The sequence below is a fragment of the Falco peregrinus genome, chromosome 12, assembly GCF_023634155.1.
Source record: "Falco peregrinus isolate bFalPer1 chromosome 12, bFalPer1.pri, whole genome shotgun sequence".
NCBI classification, from domain to species: domain Eukaryota; kingdom Metazoa; phylum Chordata; class Aves; order Falconiformes; family Falconidae; genus Falco; species Falco peregrinus.
Window position 1 is genome coordinate 20612998 of NC_073732.1, and position 25401 is coordinate 20638398.

At 36.5% G+C, this 25401-nt stretch overlaps 1 long non-coding RNA gene across 5 annotated transcripts in view; it reads right to left on the bottom strand.

Annotated features, from left to right (window-relative positions):
- Nucleotides 1-23546, bottom strand: part of LOC129785401 (uncharacterized) — a 266771-nt gene extending 243225 nt beyond the window's left edge. For 4 of the 5 annotated variants that reach the window (XR_008749462.1, XR_008749463.1, XR_008749460.1 and 1 more), the window contains exon 1: nt 18167-20551. This is a non-coding gene — a long non-coding RNA (uncharacterized LOC129785401). Of the gene's footprint in view, nt 1-18166; nt 20552-21341 lie in introns of those variants that run through there. The other variant, XR_008749459.1, reaches the window with a different exon arrangement.
- Between the last annotated feature and the right edge of the window lie 1855 nt (nt 23547-25401).

Genomic DNA, 25401 nt, shown 5'->3' on the forward strand with positions numbered 1-25401 from the left:
TTTGAAACCCAAAAATCGAGGAGAGTGCATTTGCAATCAGAATTTTGAAAATGGAGCTATACGGTCTGCTAAACGAAACATATACAAAGACCAGGCAATTAAATTCAATATCAGACTGCTTATGGAATAAACAAGATAACACTTGCACATAATTTAGGAATTATTGATCAGAATAATTCTCATTTCCTTTGTGAGAACTGCTTAGAGGATTTAGAGCAGATATTCCATGCAACCATATATACAGCATCTAGTCAGCAACCCATTCTTTAAAATGTTTACACCAGATTTTCACAGGAGTAGGGCTAGAAAAGGAGCTTGGAAAAAAAGCAAGTACGGTTGACCCAGTTCTTCACTTCAGTTGTACTCTATAAGTGTATACTTGGTCTAAGTGGATATAAAATTATGGACTGATAGAAGCGAACTATTAAGTGTTACACACAATGCTTCTTCTGACAGTATTACAATGTATCTGATAAAAGCCCATATACATGATCCACTTACTGATGAAATGTACAGATGACTGACAATACTGAGAACTCTTCCAAATTAAAATAAAAAAGCAGTTTAATTTGGAGTGAAGCATAAAAGGCCTATTCATTTATCACTTCATGAAAGGTGGTAGAAGTGAAAAGCCTAATTAATTTCTCTGAAGTAAAATAAAGGACTAACTAGTATTTATTTGTTTATCCTGCAGATTGTTTTGTATTGCAGGATAATTGTGGGATTACCATTTCTACTCAAGGAGAAATGCATTTATTTGCTACCATTGCATCAGAGTATTATTCTGTACAGTTCTGTATTAGAAATATTTATCCATCCTACAATACATTCAGACATTTCATTTTATAAAATCATATTTTAATTTCACATAGTGATTTCTCAACCCACCATATAAAATTTGTCTCATTATTTACCCCTGTTTGACTGTAGCAGCTTCCTGGAAGGCCAAGCATAGGCACCTGAAGACACAATTCTATTACTAAGTGCAGGGAACATCAGCTTAAGCCCAGGCTACAAAAGTCACACCCACCGCATTTAGAGAACCCCTTTTTTCCTTCATCATCACCCTTGTAGTTTCCATGCTGATTAACTAAGACTTCTCATATACAGTTCTCAACACTGTGTCTGCTCTTGAAACATCACAAAGTCTAGATTTCTCAGGCCCATTATCGCATTTCCAGAACGGTTTCAAGGCTGACTCTGCTTTCAAAAGGTGACATTTTTCCTGGATATAATTATGTTGAATTCCCGAATACACTAAAACCAGCAGCAGTGCACTACTTCTATGTATCTCTTTCTATACTCTGTGCCTACGAACAGGCCCTTTCTGAACACAACAGCATTTGTGTTCTTAAGGCAAAACAAATTGCAAAAAGCACAATGGAAAGCTCTCTAAAGGCTTCATGGCTGAAGTCATTATTCAAAACACATCGCATTGCCAAATCTGTAGATCAGAATAGCACTGCACTCCCTGCCTTCCCCTCCTCCCCTGAGCTACAGATATTGATTGCAAAATTGACCTTAATAATGCAAAGAATAAAATATTCAAGAAAGAAAGAAAGATTAAGCTCCTGAATGTAAAAAATGCCCTTAAACTTCTTATGGAGGCAAATAAAACAGGAAAATAGTCTTTAGAAAGCAGGCAAAACAAACACGGGGGGTGGGGGGGGGGGGTGGGGAGCAGAAGAAGGAGATATTCTGCTTCCCCATATAAACATTACAGGTATCCAAATTTGTCCAGGACTACATCCTGCAAGGACTAAGAAAACTACCCTTATTATGGCAGGTACAAGTAAGAATTTACTGAGTCATAAAACTCACTAAAATTAAGCAAGTTAATACTGCTCACTTGTAGAATCCAAGACAATGTGCCTTTTTAGCTGTGACTTTTTGATTCCCTTAAGTGCACTCATTCCAAATGAAAAGCTTTTATATGAGGAATTTCTTTTACACTGCAATATCACAAACCATACAATTGTCAAAATCACTTTGTAGGAAACAAAAGGTCTCATAAATTTTGCATGGTCAGAACAGAGTGCTAAAGTTGCATTTACTCAGCATATACTTAGCCACAGATAGAGCAAATATATAACTGTTCGTGACTGGAAAGTAGGAAGTTATTTCACATTTTGCCCATTTTAATAAATCTATTCAATTTATTTATTTTTTTATTATTTTCTGTTAACCTGAGGTTACAAGGATATCAGATTCTGAAACATTCTGAATTTTTTCTGACCCATGAAAATATTTAACCATGTTATTGTGTACCATTACTGAGTGCACAAGTGCTGAGATAATGCATTTGGGCTACATACAGACTGCTATTACAGGAAGCTTATTTCTACAACAACCACTCTTCAATAGAGCCTCTGTCTTCTTGTAGTCTTAAAGTTACCTTAAGAAACTCATTTGTATCTTATAGGCATATATTTAGAAAAAAACAACATCAGGTACATTACCCAAATGATCCTATTAGAGGTGTAGCCACCAGGAAAGCAACACTTTGCTATTGCAGAGGGACTGAGGCAGAGCTTTCCTCCAATGCAACCACACTGCTGTTCCCCAAGTGCAGTGGGCCATCACCCCATAGACACACCACTGAGAGTAAACAGCATGAACAGTCTCCTCACTTCAGTTCCTGAGGATTGCAGCTCAGCTTGACGACAAAATAGAACTCCTTCTGCCATCCCTCCTCAGAACATTCCAGATGAATTTAGCTGAAAAGCTTCAGGACACATTTCCCCCCCTTTCCTTCAATATCTTTGAACAGTTGTCTTATGAAGGCCGCTTGTTTTTTAAACTAAATCCTCCCAGCCAAGGTGCACTAATTGCTGCTAGACTAACAATACTCAGCTGATACTCGGATCTCTGATGCAATTTACCTGTGTAGTCAGGTGCTGCAATCAGGCATGCAGTTTTCACCTTCCATGTAACAGCTTTAGATCCTTCACTTGTATCACCTGTTCACAGAAACAGGAGTAGCAAAGTTTTCTTTCAGAAACCACATAGGAATACAAATTCATTCCTAATATGGCTGTACTGAGTGTGGTATAATTATATCAGGAATATAACCCAGTGTCTTTGCTGTCATTGGGCTTCAGACTTCCCATTAGGACTTTAAGAAAAATAGTGAGATACTACCCAGTATTAAAAAAAAAAGAAAAAGAAAAAGAAAAAGGAACCTTGCTTCATGCTATAATACCTCTCATCAATCTCAGTAACAGCTTGGTCCATCATATATAAAGCATCCTTTAGGAACTCTGTAATCAGGATGGATACATTCATATTCTGTGCTACATAGAAGAGGAAAGACAAAAGTCAATGCACACAGAAATATCAGCTTGTTGAAAAACTGGACGAATTGCTTTCACCTGTGCCACTCATACTCCACTATCTCTAAATACACAAAAGCATTATATATAAAAATATGTTTCCGATGTAAACCACAGAACACTTGTTCTGTCCACCAAAAAGAAGGTATTTTTTGAGAGGTTTACTGCATTCAAGAATCACTGTTAAAGCTTATTTAAAGCTGCATTCCTAAAGCAACTCTTAATTATCCAGTATGCACTGGATAACAAGGGTTGCAAGATCAATATTGTTCACATAAAAAGGAAAACACCTATATTCAACAGTTTCATATCTATAGTGGCAAATGTTAAATTAGTCCTGAACACAAGAAGCAGATATCCCTAATATTAAAATACATTAAACTCTGATCTCTCTTTCCTTAGAGTGCACCTCATTCCGAGAGAATTCTCACTGAAAGCAGTGATACCAATTTCTGAGGTTAGGTACTATGTGAAACACAATACAGCTTTTCCTCCTTCAGGCAGACGAACCCAAACCTTGCATAGTCACACATACTCAAAACCCTCATCCTAAATTGCTACCTACATCCAGGTTCCTTCTCCTCCGATTAACAAAAAATAATGATTCTGCAAGCCACTTCTTGTCTGCATCAGCAAAAATCAACTAACTTTTGTCCTTTACCCACTTCAAAAACAGAAATAGCAAAATTAAATTCTTTATGCTCTTACTTATTTTTTAAAAGAACACTGCAAATCTAGATGCCAGACAGCAAAGAACAAAGTAGGCCATCAACATTTCAGATATTCTCCAAGCAATACTATCATTTTTTTGTAACATATTCATGTCCATTTGAGCTTCCCTAAGGTAAGCAACATATACTAAAGAGTTTAACAAAAAAAAACCCCACCTGTATATTACAAGGAGGAGATGGGGGCGGGGGGGGGGGGGAAGTGAAGTACATTGCCTCAAAAGTATTTTTAACTCCACATAACCTGTGAGAAACGTGAGGGGTTTAATTTTATATTTGCCAACAGTGACACCTGCTGGAAAGCACCACGCTCATCTGTTCTGTATTTTCAGAGTAGGGCCATCATACGACAGCTCAACTTAACGCTGCTGTGATGTCATTCAGTTTGCACATACACGTGCCGTAGAAACACTTTTAATTACAAAGTTAAAACTTTTTATATCAAAGGCTGGAGTATTCTGAGGAGCAGTGGCACACAATGACTTTTTCAGTACTGTTCGGTATTTCAAATAAAAGAACATGCAAATAATCTTATTTGAGAGTATTTATTAGATCAATAGGCTTTGAGCATTGCAGCAGAACTGGGACTGCAAAGATCTCTTGGCTTTTGTTTATACTCTTTAAGTCATTCAAAATGAAATATTTAATGCAGAAAGTTGGGACACGAGCTCAATGCAAGAGTTCTGCAGCTATACAAAATTATTTCATTCAACTACACTCATGTAAAAGCAACCATCCACATTAAGAAACATACAGTTATTTTGGCTTCTAATAGTTGGCGACAATGGCATAAATATTGCTGCAATTTTTAAAAGTAAAATACACAATGTAAAGAATATTCTTTTTACACTAGTATTTATCCACTGAAGTAGTTAGGGTATATTATCTTCTTTTCATACTGTTTTAAACACACAGAGTTCCATGCTATGTATGGATCTTATGCAAATGCTCTTTGATTTCCAATGAGACTTTGCATACTAAGGAGTCTATTTTCCCATCAATGCAGAAGAGATTTACGCACATAAGTCCCATTACCATTAATGGGACTCACCCACATAAATCCCCTGCACATTGATAGACCCTTAGGATTTACATTGAAATGGGTCCTTTAGAGCCATTACAATGTCAACCTTTTGCCAGGATTTTGTGTATTAACAATACTAAGCAATACGTGGCAATCTTAATGTGTAAAATCCTAGCAAAAGGCACAACACAGAATAATATGAACAGAGCAAAAAAATTCTTACTCTTATGCTATTTAAAGATGATCTCTAATTATTCTTTACCTGTCCATATTCCTATTGGTTGTTTTATACCATTACTTTCCTCATTAAAAATCCTACCTTCTATTTGACATGACTATCCTCTTTCCTTAAAAGCACTCCTCAAAATCTACTCCAAAGCATCTTAAAAAAAATAAATCAACTGTTTCTTTTTTTCAGCTGAACAGCTTTCCTTCCATTAACTTCTTAGCTTCCTTACCTCTTTTTTTTTTAACTGATATGCCTACATTATAAATGCAGTAGTACAAAAATCAATGGTTTAACTGCAACAAGAAAGCTAAGTAGACTAAAACAGAATAGTAGCAGTAGTATACCGATTTGTATGCAGTGAAGCATAATTCCCCAAATGTGCCACAGTATCACTCTGTCCCTCAAGGCTATAGGTAAGAAAAGCCAGGTCACTTATAACCTCACGTGTTAAGAACAACCACATATCACCAAACTAACTAAGATGCCACTAGAAAAGCAATATTTATCACCTACGCTATCAGAAATGCTTGAGACAGATCTATCTTCCATATACAAAAAGGCAGTTCAATTCTTCACTCATAGTTTGGTGCCTAACTTTCTGTCAATTCACATGAATGCTTTGGTGTCTAAACAGAAATTGGAAACAAATATTTCTACAGCACTTGGTCTCCTAGTAACATAACTGCTGAGCAACTTTATGTAATGACAAGCTCACATGGCTGTTTGCCCACCCCTCATTGCCACTGTGATATAACCAATGATGAACAAGAATATTTATTCCACCTGGAAAAAAATAAATCTTGTATTTGATTTTTTTATTGCTTATTCTTAAAATATTTTTATATACGTATTTGTGGAGTTGGATTACACTGCTAATACTTTACCATTCAGCAGTCACTGAAAGCACTGAATTACTAAGTAACAGACACCAACAAGACTAGTTCATAAATGGGACCACCAAATAGAATGAAGCTTTATCACTTAAATCGTGAAAGGCTCTCTCCTTGAGTACTAAACAGGAACTCCCACCTGCAGTTATGCAAAACCTAACATCAAGATAGCAGGCTGCCACTGTTGCAGGAAACATACATTCCCATAATAAGAAGAAAATGGTGCTGCAAACAATAACTATTTTACATTATTAAAGCAAACAATTCTCATTTCATGAGCAGGGATGTACAGGTCAAGAAGCATGCTCTGGGTGACCAGCAGCAGCTCCAGCACATTGTGTCAGCCACTGCTTCCTGATACTAATGGACACATCACTGCTGCAAAGCAATATACATTCAAAAGGCTCCTGCCACTGTTTCACAAAGAAAATAATTTTACAGCGTATATTTAGGATCAGGGTGGGGGGAGAGAGAGATGAGGGGGGTGGGATGGAGGGGTGAGGAGAGAGTGCGCAAAACACCAGATAAGTAACCATGGTGATTCTTGATCTCACATACAGGACAGACTATCTACATTGTATGTGACCTTATTCTACTCCACAGATGAAGTAAGACTCCACTGACTTTAGCACCAGTACACTGATGTCATGATTCTTCCAGGATCAGGCTCTCAGGACCAGACCTACAAAATTAACTACATATTTAAGAAAATGAGAGTTAAGCATGTAGATTTTTTGTGAATTTACATGTTAATGAACAAAACAAAACAACAACAAAACAAAACTACACCGCAACTAAGTACTATGGTCCAGAGCCACAAAAGAACCAAATCTCAGAGTGGGGTTGCATGTAATTTAACTGGCAGGCAATGAAAATCTGCAGAATTGCCAAATTTTTTTCCCCCATGGGGCAAATCATCCCTTATTCCTCACAAACAAAATCAGGACAGGAGACCTTTTCTTATTTGCAGTAGGTGTAATAAAGATCCCACCAAAGTAACTTTCCTGTTAAATCTCCAAATGGTCCAGTTCAATAGCATATGCAGACAGTGACTAACATACCTACAGGAGAGTCTCCATACTTAGTGATGGAGCTCGAGACCCTCTTCCCCTTTCATTTTAAGGGAAAACACAAGATGGTGCTAGAGGTGGTAATGCTCCTTTTTACACAGTATTTCAGCCATTGAGCACTGTCCAGATTTTGTAGAAGTAGTCATAATTTGTTTGAGGAGGTTCCAGTATTGAAAATGAAGGGCCTATAATCACCTGTTAATGTGCTAGCTGGCAGTACAACCCCTTTTTAATTTTAAATTGCCTTATTTTGCAAACACATCATGATTCAGCAAAGGGGATCATATTTCCATACCCAGGGAAAAACCCTCACTTGGGAGAGGGAGATCAGGTCCTGAGCCTTACATGAGAGTTTATTCACTGACTATAAGTGGAATTGAGAGTTAAGACTTACACAAATTAACCAGCTGGACAACAGCTCTTACAAAGACATCATCTTGCAAGTTCTGCTGAATGCTAATCGGAACCGGACAGGATAGAATTGACTTCCAGGACATGACTCAAGTCATTCTATATTGTAGTTCAACTAACCCAGAAGGTTTAAAAACTCAATTAAAGTAACAATCCAGGTTACAATGGGTTATTTTCTTTTGCCAAGCAGCTACGCTTCTGCAAGAAAAATGCATTCTTAATATTGTCCAACTACTCTGATTTAACTGAGCTCTGCACAAGCTCCTAACAGACCTGTACTTGCAGGTTATTTGGGTTTTGGAGTTCAAAAACCCACTGTAAATCTTGTATTCTGTTTTTGCCAATAATGTCTGTCCATCTTCCTACACAGAAACTGTCCAATTTCTCCCTTTCCTAATTACCCACCTTCACCTAGCCGTCAGAACTACACAGTCTTTCCCATAGTCATATTTGTCCCTCCTGGAACTGCACAGAAGCTGCAGTTTCAGCTCTCAAGCTGCTTCATCCTCCTCTTGATAGTGAATCTAGCAAAGGGAGAGAAAGATGGACAGGACAAAGACCAGCTTAAAGCAGCCATCCTGAGCTACTCGATATATCCTGCTCTCTCCTTCCTTTCTTTGCAAATGGATTCAATTACTGCCTCCTTAGAGGGAAGTATATGCGGTTTGCCAACAGGCCTGAATAGCTGCTATACTCAAGGAAGAAGTAGCCAAAAGTACTCCTTTGGTTAATTAAGGTTAAAGCGTGTGTCCCTCTCACAGAGTTGAAATCTCAAGTTTCTCACAGCTTGCTCCAACCTCAGTTAAAATGAGAATAATGAAAAGAATCTGAGAGTTAGCAAAACAGTCCCAGTGGTCGAAATGACATTGCTCAGGTTCAATTGTTACCACTCAAGATAGGATCTCCTGTATCAGCTGCTTCTATAACCATCTTCATTTATCTCTAATGACTGTGTACCAGCAGTAATGTGTCTCTGCTGTTTTAGTTTTTGTATTTTTGCCACAAAGCAACCTTGCTGTGATGACATAGCCACTATATTTAGTTCATGCTCTGTACTAAAGTATAACTCTCAGCTAAAAGTTCTTCCCCTCTCTCCCATTGTGTAGTCTATATATAAACTTAAAATATAGTTTCTTGCCAAAAGGCAGGTGGTGGTGATATTTCTGTAGCTATAGATAGTAGTTACCAAGTACTCAAAATTACACTTGTATTTTTAAAATGACACACCCTATTATTGCACAGTGAACTTCTATGATTTGTGTGTCATCTTCTTAATTTTACTAGTCAAAATACATTATTAGCTATTGTTCCTCGACAAAAAAAATGTATATTACTAATGTTAAGGTTGTGACATGAAGTGACAGAAGCCAGGAAAATTCAAAGTTAAAGTTGACACTGTATCCTTTACTCACACCGTTGCATTAAGACAATGGCTGTCTACACTTTGGAATTCCCAGGCTTTGTTAAATATGTATCATAACCTTCATATTAATTTAAAAAAGTGTATCTTGTTTTCTTTCCTTAAAAAAGTTTTTAAAATGTTTTTGTTCCTTGATACAATTTGTAAAACCTTAAAGGAATGGAAGAATAAGAGATAGATACTGCTGTAAAATTCAGATATACTTCTAGATGCATATTGCACCATCTTAATGATATGCCAGACTCAGGTCTGTACTGCAGAAAATGCAGGGTTCATGTTTCTTCCCAGTTCCTTACCTCTTTGCAACGTACAATAAATGGGACTTACCACCCCCAACATGTATCATCCTTTCCTATTTTACTCTTTTGGGCAGACTCCTACAAGACTTAAAACAAAAAAAAAAACCCAAAACCCCAAAAAACCTCCAAACCCCAAAAGTCTTTTGCATGACAGCATCTCTCATGAAAAGAGATGTACATCCACCATTGGCAAGGAGAACACTGACACTTTAGCCATTGTAAAGAATGGAGTTGGGACAGGGAACTCCACAGGATGCCAATATAGGACTGCACAATCTACTGTCAGGGAAGACCTTCCAGTACCTCACAGTGAGCCTGAGATTGGCTATCCCTGGAAGACTGAGGAAGACTGGATCAGAATTTAGTGCTAGGAGACCCGAGTTCAATTCACTACTCTCCTCAGAGGTTCTGTGATACCCTAACAAAAAGAATGGTTTCTACATCCAAGGACCCCACAATAAAATGGGAAGGTAGGGCATTGTAAGTATGGGTATAAATAGTGAGATGCCCAGACAAGACAGTGTGGGGAACCAGGTAGTAACCGAAATATCTAGAATAAAATGCCTAGCTGTGGAAAAGTATCATACAGTTTTATACACTGCTGTATCAAAAGTCTTGATAATTTATATGACCCTCTTATCCATAGTGTTTAAGTACTTTTAGATGTATTTATTTATCATCAAAATACTATCAGTATGAGACCAGATATCAGTGGAGAACAGATAGATGAAGCAAGTTGCCCGTGGCCGTTAAGATGCCTATGGCAGAATGAAAGAAACTTAAATAATTTCTCCATCCTTTGGCATTCTCACATGAGGACTGCAGCTGCTAAGACTATAACCACATAAAAATAAAAGAATTCAGGTCATTTATGAAGGTCTTTGCTTATATTACAAGTTTCATCAAAAAAATCAATCCATTAGAAGAACCACCTAATGAAACTACAAACACACACACATGCACAGAGGGAGCTGATGGAATCAAACTTTTCTAATGTATTGTAATCATTCCCCTCACAAGAGCAATCCAGTACACAAAGCAAGTATTTTGCTATTGACAGTTATTATGTATAATATGTATAATAGACTGTAAGTTTGGAATCCATCAATGTATTTTACTGCATTAATATCTCCCAACTTTTACACAATATCCCTTTAAAATTACTATGTCTAGCTCTTTATTTTAATGGTATGATGTGACAGATCTTAAGGAATCTGTTCCAACCCAGTAACTCCTACTTTCACTCCCACCCAAACATTCAATCTGGGTATTACAGCTACTTTTCATTTCATAACTTCTCTTTTTCATTTATCTTTAATAGGCTGAACTTACATGGTAAGTTTATGAAGGCAAGCAAAAAAAGATGTTGCATATTCTGTTTTAAATCAAGTACATTTTAAACTTCACTCTGCTATAAATCCATTCAGGGTTTACACTGACTTGACAACTTCCTTCATCCACTTTTGTATGCTACCAATCCCCTCATACATTTTCTTGCATATGCAGGCTATGCTTTCTCCATAAATGGAGTCAAATGTACTTGACTGAAAAAATGCTCAAAAGGATGTTAATTTCTAGAAGAATTTCAGCTTTAAAATGTTACAGAATATATATAAAACTAATGAGATCTCAGCCCCTTGCCACGTGGATTTCACAGGGGAAAAAATTCCAGGTTACAAATTCAGTATCTGTCAATTGTTTTAACTTTGCCCTGCTCTCAAATACCACAAAATTTTTCATACATATATATTATGTAGTTAGTAATCTGCATATCTGTTTTACAAAATAGTTTCCAAATTTCCCTTTAGTCTATATTTGTTCCCCAGCCATTTGCTGCTTCCAATTGACTTGCACTGTTACCAGCATGCATAAGAAAAGTCACACCTACCTGACAGACCTGATGGGCACCAGAAAGGCTGTACTGCAGAGCTTCGGATGAGAGAAACCTCAGAGAGGTGTTCAAGCAGAGGAAATAGAAGGCATTAAATCACAACAGCTGATAGAACAGACAGAACTCTGGGAAGGATTTCCTCAAACTGTAAAAAAGCATTTTTTGTGCAAGGATATTTATGTTTTCTGCATGCATAAATCAATGAAATTTAACTACATACATGTTTATGACTTGAAAGATGCCATCATATGTTGTCAGATCTATCAACAATGGAACCATGATGGAACTTAGTCTAATATTCTTAGCTGATTTCTATTAGTTTTTATTTTTGAAAGAACAGATCATGAGAATTCTTAACAAGCATCTTGCTAACAACAAAATGGGCAGCAATGATCTTAATCACTTCACACAGCAAACATAAATCCCAGAAATGGCCAAAAATCTCAAGAGCTCTTCACAGAGCTGCAACACCTCCCACTAGATTCAAAGGTATTTTACTGACAGTACCAGATTAAGCTCATGGATCTGCAAGGTTAGGTTAGGAAAACAGTGCCGTGTTAATAATTAGCACATTTCCACAACACACAGAAGGCTTGCATCAGCCTGATAAAAAGTCTTTATTTTGCTATTGCCCATAAAGTTATCCTTCCTTAATTTAAATTGAAAAAGCATAGCATCAGTGCTAAATATGACCTTTGAAGTTAAGATTACCAGACATCATTTTCCTGGTACAATTATTTTTATACACATATATAAGGCTAACATAGAAATACTGCTCTGCTTTCACAGATAAGGCGACACAGAAGCACCTATAATCTTCAGTCAAGAACTGGATCTTTACTGCATATATAAACAAATGTCAAAGTCATCCGTCAGTGGCCTAAAAAACTCCCGGATGTAGACTAGCAAAGAAAGAGAAGAGTATAGGAAAGGGATACAAGAAAATTAATAAAGTTTTTTAAAAAAAACTTTAAAAAGAGACATATCCTTGATACATCATAACATTCTTCGGTTCCAAATAAAAGGAACAAGAAACATTCCTACAAATCCCTAGTCTAGAACTTTGATGATTTCAATCAAATTCCACCCACTAATAGGTACGGTTTATTGCAAACAGAAATATAAGATGCAGTAATGTACATAAAGTTGTAAATGGAACATGCATAGCATCCTATGGCCTCAAAATGAGTTGTTGGGTTTTTTTCTATAAAGACTTATCTATCACAGAAACATAGAGAAAGGGCTTTACACCACCAGAGTCTGTGCTTGCCCTTTAACAGATATTCTTTGTCTCAGGCTCCAAAAATACATGTTATAGGATTAGCTGAAACTGAATGCAGTTGTCTGTAGAATTCAGCCATAGCTATCCCAAGTATCAATGCATTTTTAGCACCAAGTGCACTATCTTTCAAGCAGAGGAGTTGCATGTTTTTATGCACAGTTAAGGAGTCTGCTGGCCTGAGAGGCTACTGGAGCTCCAGCAAGCTACTGCCACTCTGACAGACTGCCTGCTGTCTCTCTAAGCAACTGGCCACTGTTACACTGCTAAGAAACTATGGCTACTTAAACTCAGGACATTTTGATCAGAAACAGATATTGCAATCTACCACAAACATTCTTTGTGATAGCAGGAGATGGACATGATAAAGCAACAGCACTTTAGATCTTTCAGCACATAACTCACTCCCACTCAAAATTAACTACTGCTCAACTCAGGATAATTGATTTAAACCATTTTCTTTCAAAAAATGCTGACACTTCTTCTTGTTAAGATGTTTGTTGATAATACTTCAGAGACTGGGCCCTGGACTGCTCAGAAGATAGCATGGGCAGAGGTGCCAGCATGGCTTGTCTGCGCATCATGGCACAAGGAAAAAGACTGCTCTGCCTGAAGCCTTAGGTATCCCTGTGAGTGGAATACTCACTGGAAGAATGAGGAATGAAGGACTGTCCAACAAAGCATACAGTGCTCTGGTGCTGGCTGCTCTAAATATTCCACCTATGCAGAGACTGGCTGCCACAGAACTACTCTGTTTAAACAGAGCCATTTAAGTAAAACAGAAGGGATACCCTACAGTTAAAACCAGAAATACCATATTAAGGGCTAACAAGCACTTGATGCTGAAAAAGCTGCCCCTGAATATTAACATTATGTCAACAAATGCACAACTTCCACTTCCTGAATCAGCTAGAAGAGATCACAATGGAGGTGCCTCAGGTAAAAAGAAGTCTAGCTGTATGAAAGCAAGGACCCTTGCAGCAAACAGTACGTTTACCTTTGAACCCTATCACAGGTCAAGTTTTTTTCACAGAGTAACTACTAGACTTGTTTCTTCTATAGTTCTGCCCTTCCCTGCCAGCTTCCTAAGTCTTGAGGACAAATTATCAGGAGAGGATAGAACCAGCTCATTTCGTGTTGCTGTTGGTATGCTATTATAAACGGTTGAAGTATTATAAACAGTATTACAAAGAAGCTGGAGGAACAAATACACCTGTGAGTGTCTCCCAGGTCCAATTTATTAATCAGGAAAATAAAAGACACTACAATTTGTAGTCCCAGTTGCGCCACAGATTTTATGATCTGTGAATAATAAACAAAAAATAAATACAAATGATCAGTTTAAGAAGTCTTCCTTATCCAACAAAACTACAAGTATAGCATTGGATCCCTCTTTTTTAATTAGGTAGGGGAAAGAAGACATAAAAAATATGAACTGATATTGTGGGTGACGGCCGCATTATGAGCACTTATGCTCAACACTGTCCTTCAGAGGTTTTGTTCTACTCAAAAGGATAAAACTGGCAGAAAGTATTTTAAAGCAGTATTATCCAGACATCACAGCTCTACTGGATAGTAATGTCTCCTACAAGAAATTTGCAAATAAAAAGATATTTTTAAAAACTAGTTTGATGATAATTTTTTATCTCAAGTCTTGAACATTCTTAGTGAATGGACTACAATGGGTTACATGTAGTGATTTATTGGACTATTTTGTCTTTTTACAGAGTTTAATATGTAAGCCTAGAAATACTCTACAAGGACACCTCTTTCTCTATTACCTTTTACATCATGTGAAATGTTTGCTAACCACAGTCAAATCTGACTAAATGGAAAGTCCAAGTAGGTGCTCAAAATAACAAAAAGATTTTTCTGAGATATTTTGCATGTATTTTATGAATCCAGAAGGAACGAGCTGTTTTAAAAACCAAGAAACAAACAAAACAAAAACAAAGACATACAAAACCCCCAAACAAAACACACAGGTCTTGCTAAACAGCAAATCTTATCTGCATTATAGACCTGACTGCACCAAACTCATGGAATCAGTATCAGGAATGCCACTAGTACAGCAGTTCTAAGTGACCACAATAATACTCCTTGTCTGTATTTTAATGCATTGGTACTACTGTCTCACCCCTGACAACCACCATCATGACCATTGAAAGCCAGATCTGAAATCTGAAGTATTTTGGAAGCACCCTGAGATGTTTGGGGATGGACTTCATGGAACACAAGAGAACACTGTGCATGTTACCCTGCTTTTTAAATTAAGATCAGCAATGCCCCCAGCCACCCAACAAGATATCATTAAGCATTGGCACTAGGAAAAAGTGGACACAAGGTTGTCCAGCGCTACTGTTGACATACCTTGTTTTGCTCATCAGCATCTGAGTGTGAAGTCTCACTGTGTGAGTGTTTCTGAGGAGAAACTGACATTTCTTTTAAGAAGATCACACTGAATGGTAACAATATAGTAAGAAAAATCAACTTTAAAAAAATGCCATTTTTAGGGAAATGTGAACACAGACACTACTTTTAACTGAATACAGCAATCAGCCCTGAGACAGCGAATCTAAACGGTGGTTAAGACCTTGAGGAGAAGGCCTAGGCCCAGGAGCATCAAAGTGTTAATGCCCTTTCCTTATCTCAGCACCACCCCACCAGTCTTTGAATTTCTCTTATCTCTTCTTTAACACACTATACTCACTCCAATTCCCACATTTTTCTGTAGCCTTTTTCTCCTTTTGTTTTGCTTGAAGGGACTCCTTCCAGTTCAGAGACTGCCTAGCTCTGCATTTTCTTATGATCTTTATGAGAATCCAGTTACACCATAAGCTGCTACATATATTCACTAAGGCTAAGTACGCTTTTAGTGTTCAGTGACTGAAAAATTTAGCTGGAAGGAAAAGTGTTTCTTGCAGGCAATGCAGAACCTTAGAGGGCACATAAGACTCAGGAATTATTGTCCTTTGTCTCCACCTCTTGCTGTTTAAGACATTACAAAAAACCCCCCAAAAAACCCCAAACTGAAAAGTCAGTTGAGTATCTTTTCCCATCCCAATCCAACTCAGATTTACTAAACACTCAAACAATCTGATTAAACACCCTAACCTTGGGCACTAGAATGATCTACTTATATTCAACAGTCGCTTCAACAGATACAACAGCTCATCCATAGAGTTGCTAACCTGTCATAGCAAGCATTTCCTTGTTCAGTTTATGCTGTACTGGATTATGTTCGCTAACAGAGGAAGTACTTTTTAACTTATTTGATATAACTTCATTTCCCCATTTCATTTTTTCATTACTGTAAACTCCCCTCAAAGATTCAAATCAGTCTATAATAATTATGCATAAAAATTAAGTACACATTTACACGCATTCTCAAAAAGAAGTACTAGTCATTTGTTGCTATGAGTCTTTCCTGCAACAAAGCCTTCTGAACAGGTGATTGAAATGATGGACATTTATTTTAAAAAATAATGCAAGTAATTTATTATATTAATTCATCATACTTTAATGCAAAACATGTTTGAGCTTGAAAGATTCAAGCACAAGGCTTGGCAACTTGAAACAAGGCACAGCTGGAGGTACTCCTGTGGGATCCAACCCATGTTTAAGAACCTTAGAGTGGTTTACAAACATTCTGCCACAAATGGAATGCTGTTGCTGAGAGTAACTCAATCTAGGAAAAAGTTTAGAGTGTATCCATAAACATAGATGAATAACAGGGGGCAAAGTCAGAACTCCATTCAACAATTTCATGCCAATTCATTTCTTCTGCTTACAAGATCACACCCTTAAAAACTTTAGAAGAACTAAAAAGCGGGAAAAGATCACACAGAGATAAAAAATTAATGTTCTCTACATGTCTCATATAATTCTTAATATTTATTTCTATTTTGACAGGTCCAAAAGTTTTTGAGCAAACTGGTGCTGCACTGTGCTAGGAACAGAACACAGTAAGACAACAAGCCTTGATACCAGGATAAGATCATGAGGGACGCTCTCTTGCTTTGTTATTGCTTCATTTGTTAAATAATCAATTAAAACCTATTAGATTTGACAAAGTCTTTAACAAAGACGGAATCTTGGAGTTCAATAATGTATAAAGGAGAAGGATAGGAAACTAAACAAAGAAAGGTTAATTATTATTTTTTAAAAGGGGGAGGGGAAGGAGACATTTATTTAACCAAAGTAATATGATACTGGTATGCAAGCCTGTGAAAGCACAGATTCATACATTATCTAAATGACACAATCCGAAGTCAACGATTTGTGTCTTTGTTTCCATACTCAGCAGTAGAGAAGCTTCCCATTAAGGCACTGTATACTGTATATTTCTCAGGGTGGAAAGTCTAATGCTCTGCTAAAAATCTAAAAAAGCAAAGCAATCAACGTCACAAATTTCTTCATGAATTCTAAACATATGAAAAAATGGTAGACAATCACAAAATATGCAGCAGCAATAGTTTCAGAAAAAGTTTTTTGGAAATTTTCCATGTTTGCTGTTTTATGAGTCAGTCATTAGGAGGCAGCAAATGGCTCAAAACCATGTGGGAAAACAAATCCTGTAGGAAATTGAAAGTGAATAGGATAGTAAGAACTAGGAGTGGAAAATTAATTCAGATATAAAAATGATACCTTCACATTCTCCAATTGAATCAGGTGTCAGGTTACATCAAAGAAAATACTTTGGAAGCTATTTTTAAAATAATTTGGGATCTCATTAATGGAAACCACACTCAAACTTTATAAGATTGACTTTGGATTTTTGGTAATGTTAAAAAGCAAAAGACTAATCTGAACCTGTTTTCCTGTATTATGCTTTCTAAATTGATATCATGATGTTGTACACACATGCATAAGGAACACAAAACAAATCGTATCTCATACAATTTCATCTAAAGCAAATAGCTTATAACTGGAAGTTCACAGTTCTAAATTATTTCCACGGTTTCTCTTTTCAAAGTATAATTAAAAAGCCAATGTGGTTTTACTAGTGCTTCATTAACAACAATAGTAAGATCTTAGCTAGTAACATTAATACCTCTTTACTCTTCCTACCAGGATACAGCTTAAGCCAAGGTAGAAATAACATGAGAAGCTTTCTTAAAAAATAAAAATAAAATTTAGAATTTCCATTATGAGTGTCTACATTTTTGTAAAATTACTGGTAATATTTTATATTGTGCAACCAGGAAGCTGTTTTTCAAATGCATTTATATTCTGAATCAAAACACAAGTGAAAAAGGAGAAACATTTTACATTCTAAGCAAGTCTGTAAATATGAAAAGATTAAAATATGGGCTAGGTTTGCTCACATCTTAGAATATGACATGTAAATTAGTGTTTATTTTATAAGCTCTATTATCTTCAACACAGAACAATGCACTTATCTGTATCTGACTAAACAGTTAATGGTAAGTAACAGAGATAAGAAGTGTTAAATCACATCAGTATTTCACATTAATAGATTCATACTGCTGTACAACATTCTTACAATACAGAATTTGCAATTAATCACACATTTTCAGCTTTTCCACATTAATCTTGATATATAAATAACAAAAACAAGGCATAAACTTACTATTTGTTAGGTGTCCACACTGTCCTTTAGTCTGAGTCAATGGGAAATAATTACCACTAGGAAATCTGGTAAGCAGAAATACAATAAAAATAAACATTAGCACGCCAAAAAGGATAAACTCAGCTTTCCTGCAAGTATTTTTCCCCATAATACTTCACAGGCAAGGTTAAAAAAAAGAAAAAGAACCACAAAAAGCAAAGTTGAAAAAATATATATACACATTTAAAACATAGTCCAGCAGTGTTCAAGGATCCTTGCCTCTCAAACTTTAAAGCAGCACAGACAAATGTTGAGATGCCTATAATAGAACAAAAATCCAAGTTCTCAATCACTAGTTACGCAGTATGTGTCAGTAAGGAAGACAATTTCCAAAATAATGATTAATGTATTATCCAGATTTTTTCCTCTCTCTCTTTTCCCCTTCCCATTCAGGTTTTTCTTCTTATAAAATGCACATAGGTTTTTTCTTCCCTGTACCCTGACTCAGGCCTGGCTTTGAAATGCATTTCAATCTCTCAACACAGACTGCTTTCACTGCATTTAGAGTCCCACCAAGGCCCAGCTTTAAAAGCTACTGATTCTTTTTTTCTTTAGCCTTCCTCACAAAGGAAGGGTATTTTGTAAATTACCAGCTCGTTCAGATCAACAAAAGGTACTTTCATAGAAAGCCCCATTTGATTTTGCTCAAATTTGATTACAAGGATGGAGAAAAGGAAAGGAAGTCAAAAAGAAAAACCCCAGATGGCTTTTTCATTCATCTCAGTGAATGAGCTTTATCTGTGCCTTTTGAAACTGTAGCAGTGGAAAAGCATTTCTGTTGGCTTAAAAAACTTGACAAAAATTATTGGTTTGCCATTTCTCATGTAACTGCCATTGGGAACTGGATGAAAAGACTTTTTCATGGGATCGCCTGCTTGGATCAAAATAATGGAGATTAGGTATTTCATTATAAATTACAGTGGGAGATAGAGCAGGCTGTCATATTAATAGCAACCTGCTCATGGCCTTCAATGGTAGCTATTCTCCTAGACAAAGGACCAAGGGGGTTGTCTATTGAACTTGTACTTTAGGCCTGATCAATTTTCTATCATCAAGGCAAAAGGTGAGGTGACTAACAAAAGAATTCACACATGACTGACCTCATAAGCCTATAGATAAAACAGCTTAAAGAAACAAAACACATCCTGAAATTATGGGTGATAAACTGTATAAAGGAAAAAGAAGAGAAATGATAGAAAAAGGGAAAGAAAGAGCATGTGGTCTATAATTCTCCCTTCCTTCTTAGGTGAATGGACACATTAAAAGCTACTTGTTTTCAGCTGCAGATAATTGCAGCCTTTGCTTTGCTATGTTCTGCCTTAAATCCTTCCGTGTACTTTTTCCTCCAACACTGTTCCAGTAATTTCATTCACAAGTAACCACAGTACTGAGTTTAATATAGAACTCCCAAGAGCTGTAGCCACACACAGAAAGGATTACACATAACATCATAGGCAGAAAGGTGTCACACAGGCATTATATTTATAATCAAATTACAGGAATGGCTATGATCCTTTGAGTCGGTATGCTTTTATACAAAACCTTGCTAATTAAGTGAAAGTTGGACAGTTGAGTTACGTAACAAGGACATCCCCCAGAGCTTGAAAGTCTTGACACCTTTTTCTTTCACTAAGATGGCATGTAATTTTATATGGTGTACAAAACAACATCTAAATGTCCATAATATATTTAGGTACCCTTACATGTATATTATCTGCCTTTCTTCTGCTCCCTAGGAGATGAGGAGCCTTCTAAAGGCTTTGCTGATCAGCTAGAGATACAGAGGGTGAAATCCTCACTCTCCTGGAACCAAATATATAGCAGCAAGATGTTCAGTGATTTCTGTCAAGATCAAGATTTCCTCCAGTTTGCTGTACAGATCGAAATTTAATTATCCAGAACACTTTTATACAAAGTACTGTGGTTCTTAATACATCTTAATGCTGATGAAATCTCCTATAAGATGCTGAAGTGTTCATATCCCCTCCCATGACATTTTCACAACCAAGTCAAAAATGTAGAAGCATGCAAATATTTCTATTATTTGAAGGCCAAAACACTAGCTAAAGCAGCTGAGAATTTACCTTACATACAGTTAATAGCAGCTCAAGTGTAAATGGCACTCAGCAGTCTACTTTCATGACACCAGGGGGAGAGGATAGCAATCTAGAATTTGGTTTCCAAGTCCCAGCTACACAACCACCAGGAAGTCAGCCTGTGCCAAATTTTCTGAGATATTTAGGAATCTCTCCTTTCAGCAATACTGCAATTTCAAAACCAAAACCAGCCACTGATTTGTGTCCCTTTGCCACAGATCCACCTGTCTGCATAACAATATTTTATGTACAGGCACGGAAATAATCCAGGCTAAAAATGAACACTTGCTAGTCAGATAAGATCCAGAAACAGTCAGGTGGAACACACACGGAAGGCTACGAATTGGTGCAGGGGAAGAACTTCTGAATGACAGCTTTGCTTCAGAAGCCAATGGATTGCTGAATTACAGACCGAGTTCTACTGAAAACAAATGCATATTATTATTACACAGAAATATTAAGTAACTCATTCTAAACAATGTTTCTGGAAGTAAAGACAAGATGAAGACAGGCAAAACAACAGCACTATGTGTTAAGCCTTGGCTGCCAGTGCAAAAAACTGAGAATCGCTACCAGAGCACATACCTCCAAGTAGCTCCTGTACATGACATTACATTTGAAATCAATAGAAGTCGTAGTAGTAATGGTATCTTTCCATTATCCCAGAGATGCACTGATGATTACTAAATGATTAGCAAGTAATCCCAAATTTACATCCTCTATGAGGGGCTATACTGAGTAGTTACAGAAGAAGGAGGTCTTGTAAGCATTGTAGATAGCTCTCTGAAAGTTTCAGCTCAGTGCTCGGTAGCAGCAATAAAGGCAAACTGAATATTAAGAGCTATTTGCAAAAAATATAGCCCAACCAGAAAACACATTTTTTTGTTACAGCATCAATATAGTTTGAGTACCCCATATTAAAAGTCAGAAGCATGACAACATATAAAAAAAGACACATAGGTGCAACCACACGCTTCAGAAGAAATAATTAAGCAAGCACTGACTGCCGCTAAGACACAGACTTGACTCACAGAACATACTTCATACAGGACTCATGCAATATTGTAATGCACACTGAAGACTTAATCAAAAGCCAATTACAGGGATTTTTTTTCTGTTGTGCTTTGCATATTTAAGCCAGACTCCACTCACATTCCCACATTATAATGTGGTAACCCTTAATGGTAAAGGTCCATGCCTCTACATTTCACTTCCTATCCTTGCAAACCTGTCTATTGACAGGACGTAATTACGTTTGGCCACACTACTGCTGCTTATGTTGCTCTCAGAAGCAGAAATGAACATGAACCTAACCCCAAATCCAATTCTGTTGCTTTTTTTCTGTACTATTTCTCTAAAAGTACATGCTGTACTTCCCACTCGGGACTTCTCCATAAAGATAGAGTATTGTTGCCCAACCAGTTACTCTTTATGATAAAGGACTATTTTTGTATCACAAGTTTGGATTCTGTGTAACACCTGCTTCTGGGTAAAAGCACCAGTAACTGGCACAAGGATACGGAATTAGTAATAGTTGAGACTATTTTTGCACTGCAAAACATTGTTGATACAAAGCCGGCTTAATTTTTCATAATTTTCAAATAGTGAGCCCCAGTAATAACCAGAATTAATATCTCCTAAAGCAGTTTTCATGAGAATTTGCAAATAGCTATTGCACTTTTGAATGATAAAATGGGTTAATAAAAATTAAATTCCTCAGGTGAATGAGGAAAGCTCTTTCTAAGCTTAACTTATGCATTCTGTGCTTTTATATGCACTCAGTCTGTCTGGACATATGATTCCAGGGTAAGAGAGTCACTGCCAAAGCTAATGAAAATAATTCAGAGAGAGTACTCTGATTAGGAAATGCCCACCTAGGTAATGTAATTACAAAATACATATCCAAATAGTGGGCCAGAGACAATCAAAACCTGGAGAATAACACCCCTCATAGAAAAAACAGAAAAGCTGTTTCCACTGGCTTTTGATGACTTTTGTCTGAGATGTCTTTGGTTTGTTCTCAGCTTCCACATCACAAACATATTGTCACGTTTTCCTCTAATTCATAATCTCAGCGCAAGACACCTGCAGAACAAACAAGATCTGTTACCCACAATGTGTACCAACTCCTCTGTTTGGCACAGACACTTTGAACAGCAGAATAGTTAACTGCTTTTCCCTGTCCCATTAGTTTTTGATGAAATAACTGCATTTAAAATACAAGTTCTGGGTTTGAAAGTGCATATCAAGGGTTTTTTCCAAATTTCTTTTTGAATATATTTTCTGAATAATTTTTGCAAATAATTCTTACAGTGCATTTTAAAGAAGTTCAGCAGATGTCACAGCATGATGTCTAGTGATAAGTCATACTGGCTGAATGAAATGTTTTGTTTTCTGAAGAGGCCCATCTTACAAAAAAACTGGACTGCACATATGCTTACATGGTTCCCTGAAGCAGCACCTACATAAACAACATTCAGAAATGCCTATTTGTACAATCTCCAGTTAGAAATTTGATTTCTTGCCAATGAGCACACAAAAAATAAAACAAAAAGGAAAACTTTCCTTGTAGCCTGTCAACAGAGGAACATAGATTTCCAGGACACTACTTACAGCAAAGGATGACAGTAACATTAAGTTTATAAATGAAGTGGTGCATAAGCATATGCAGTAAAACTATTCCTCACGTTTCCTCAATTTATTTTGCAGTAACTAGATAAATAATGCTACTTGCCTGGATATCTCTCTCAAAGTCTTTTTAGACATACTGGGGTAGAATTGGTTTGGTTTTTTTTTTAAATAGCATGTTATAGTTTCCCTCCTTTACAGTTGTAGAAGTTTCATTATCAGCTTTAATTGTACTAGGCAGGAAGAGAGCTAATATGCGTAAAGAGTCTGCCACATATCATTAACATTTTAAATCACTGTGGTTGCTAAACTCAAGCAGTCTTAATAGCATTTGAGGAAGCAATGCTATAGGTCAAGAGAGTGAAAACATAAGCTTGCTTGTTTTGTGGCTTATAACCACAAAACTATGTATGTCTGCTAAATAATTTCAGGTAGAGCAGATAAATTAATGACATAAGACAACCTGAAAGTACTCTGCCAGTAACTTGCTTGTATTTGTACAGTAAAAGCTCTATTTAAGTGATTTGGCTCATTTTGATTGCTGCACTACGGTACATATAATGACTTGCTGGGCAGCCATTCCTGAGCACTCAGGATTTTAAAACAAGCATACTGAATTTCACTGGCCACCTAAAGGATGGCAGTGTAAGTCAAAGAGCATGTGTGGTTTACTTTAGGCATGAAACTACTTGAAAAGGCTCCCTCCTCCACACTCACACCTGACCTAGCTCTTTGGTCATTTTAAAGTTTCCTTGTCTTATTTCCAGCCCTTTTCTCCTTTTTACATTCCATTGCATTGCTTCCACTTTCCTGACTAAATTTCTGAAACCATTGTAAATAGGGAACTTATGGTTCAGGGAATATATGGAACATCAGATACAGATGCTTCCTAAAAAATGTTCCATTCTAAAAGAGAGGTTTTAGTTCCTTATCAGAAAGATTAAAAAGAAACCCTACCCAATCTGGGGATTCAAAAATTTCAAATTAAAGTGTCTTTTTTTTTAAAAAAAAAAAAAACAAAAAACCGAAGTTGGAATTTCAGAATACAAAAAGGTGAATCACAGATTTGGATGAAAAACCCATTTATGCCTCTTGAAGAATATGTTGTATCAGTAACAACCTGTAAGGTAGTGAAAGTAGTATCCAGAACCTGATTTGCCTGTTTTGCTTCAGTGGGGGCTAGGGGTATGACACACTTCAGGAGAAGGTGTTTTTTTGATTCAGTTTCAAGAACTGGGAGGTGCTTTTATTTAGGTAGATATAAATGAAGTCACATAAGCAAATACTACATGAGAAAGTCTTAACTAAATTAATAATTTTATTACATTTTTTTCATTGATGTACCACTACCTATAAAACATGGTGGTTTATTAACTCAAAAATACAGTATAAGAATTGAGGAGAACCACAGATCAAACTGATTAAATTACCCAAATTGCAGCCTGAACAATTCACTAGGTTAGCACTTGAATTTACAGGTAACCACAAAAGGGAATCATATAAGACAAGAGCAAATAAAACCAATGCATGTTAAGAAGTAATATTCTAATAAACCTAGAGAATTGACAGACAAGGTTGCCTGAGCCATACATATGGAAAAAAGAAATAAAGAGAAAAAGGCATCTTGCTTGCCTTTTTTTTTTTCCAAAACGGAAAATGGAGAAAAAAGGCAATGTTGATTGGCCCAGTGCAAAGGAGGGATATAAATATGTTAAGTTTTAGTCATCTTGGCTAGAAGTTAATTTCTTCATTGACTTCAGGCATAAGATGTAAACATCCGAAAGTAGAAACTGTCAAATATAAGTACAAAAGAATAGCTTGAGCATGCAAAGGCAGCGCCAGAAAAAGTGAAAAAATAAATTAAGGTACAATTAGCAAGAGACAAAGGATAAAAAGAAGTTCTACAAATACACTTTAGGAGTAAGAGGGGGATTAAGGAAAACTACTGGTTGGTCAGTAGTTTGAAGGTGAAAGCAAGCTATTGATATATTGTGCTGAGGAGTCTGAATTGTTTACTGCTTTATTGACAGATGTTACTAAGAAGGTCAATTGTAATCATCTGGTTCCCACAATTAAAAGCTACCAAATTAAAAAAAAAAAAAAAGAAAAGAAAAGAAAAAGGGGACACACAGTATCAGAACAGAACCAGGAAAGAAAAAATGTGAATAATCTGACCTACGCATTTTTCCTAAGATGGTTATGCCATGTTAATTTGCCCTAAGTCTTAGAGAAGTGGATAAATATTAGAGCTGTTAAGTTGGAAAGCTGTCAGCATTAGAATTATTTCTGAAAGCACATGATGCATGATATGGGTACAAAAGCCTTTAACAGAGCAAAAATATTGCCTGCCTTAAAAGGAGGAGGAAGAAATTATAGACTAGTTACTTGATCTTTCTTTACCTTCCCAGTTTGTAAGTCACTAAAAGAAAAACAGGAAATTAGTAACTGAGCATGGATTCATCAAGAAGGAAG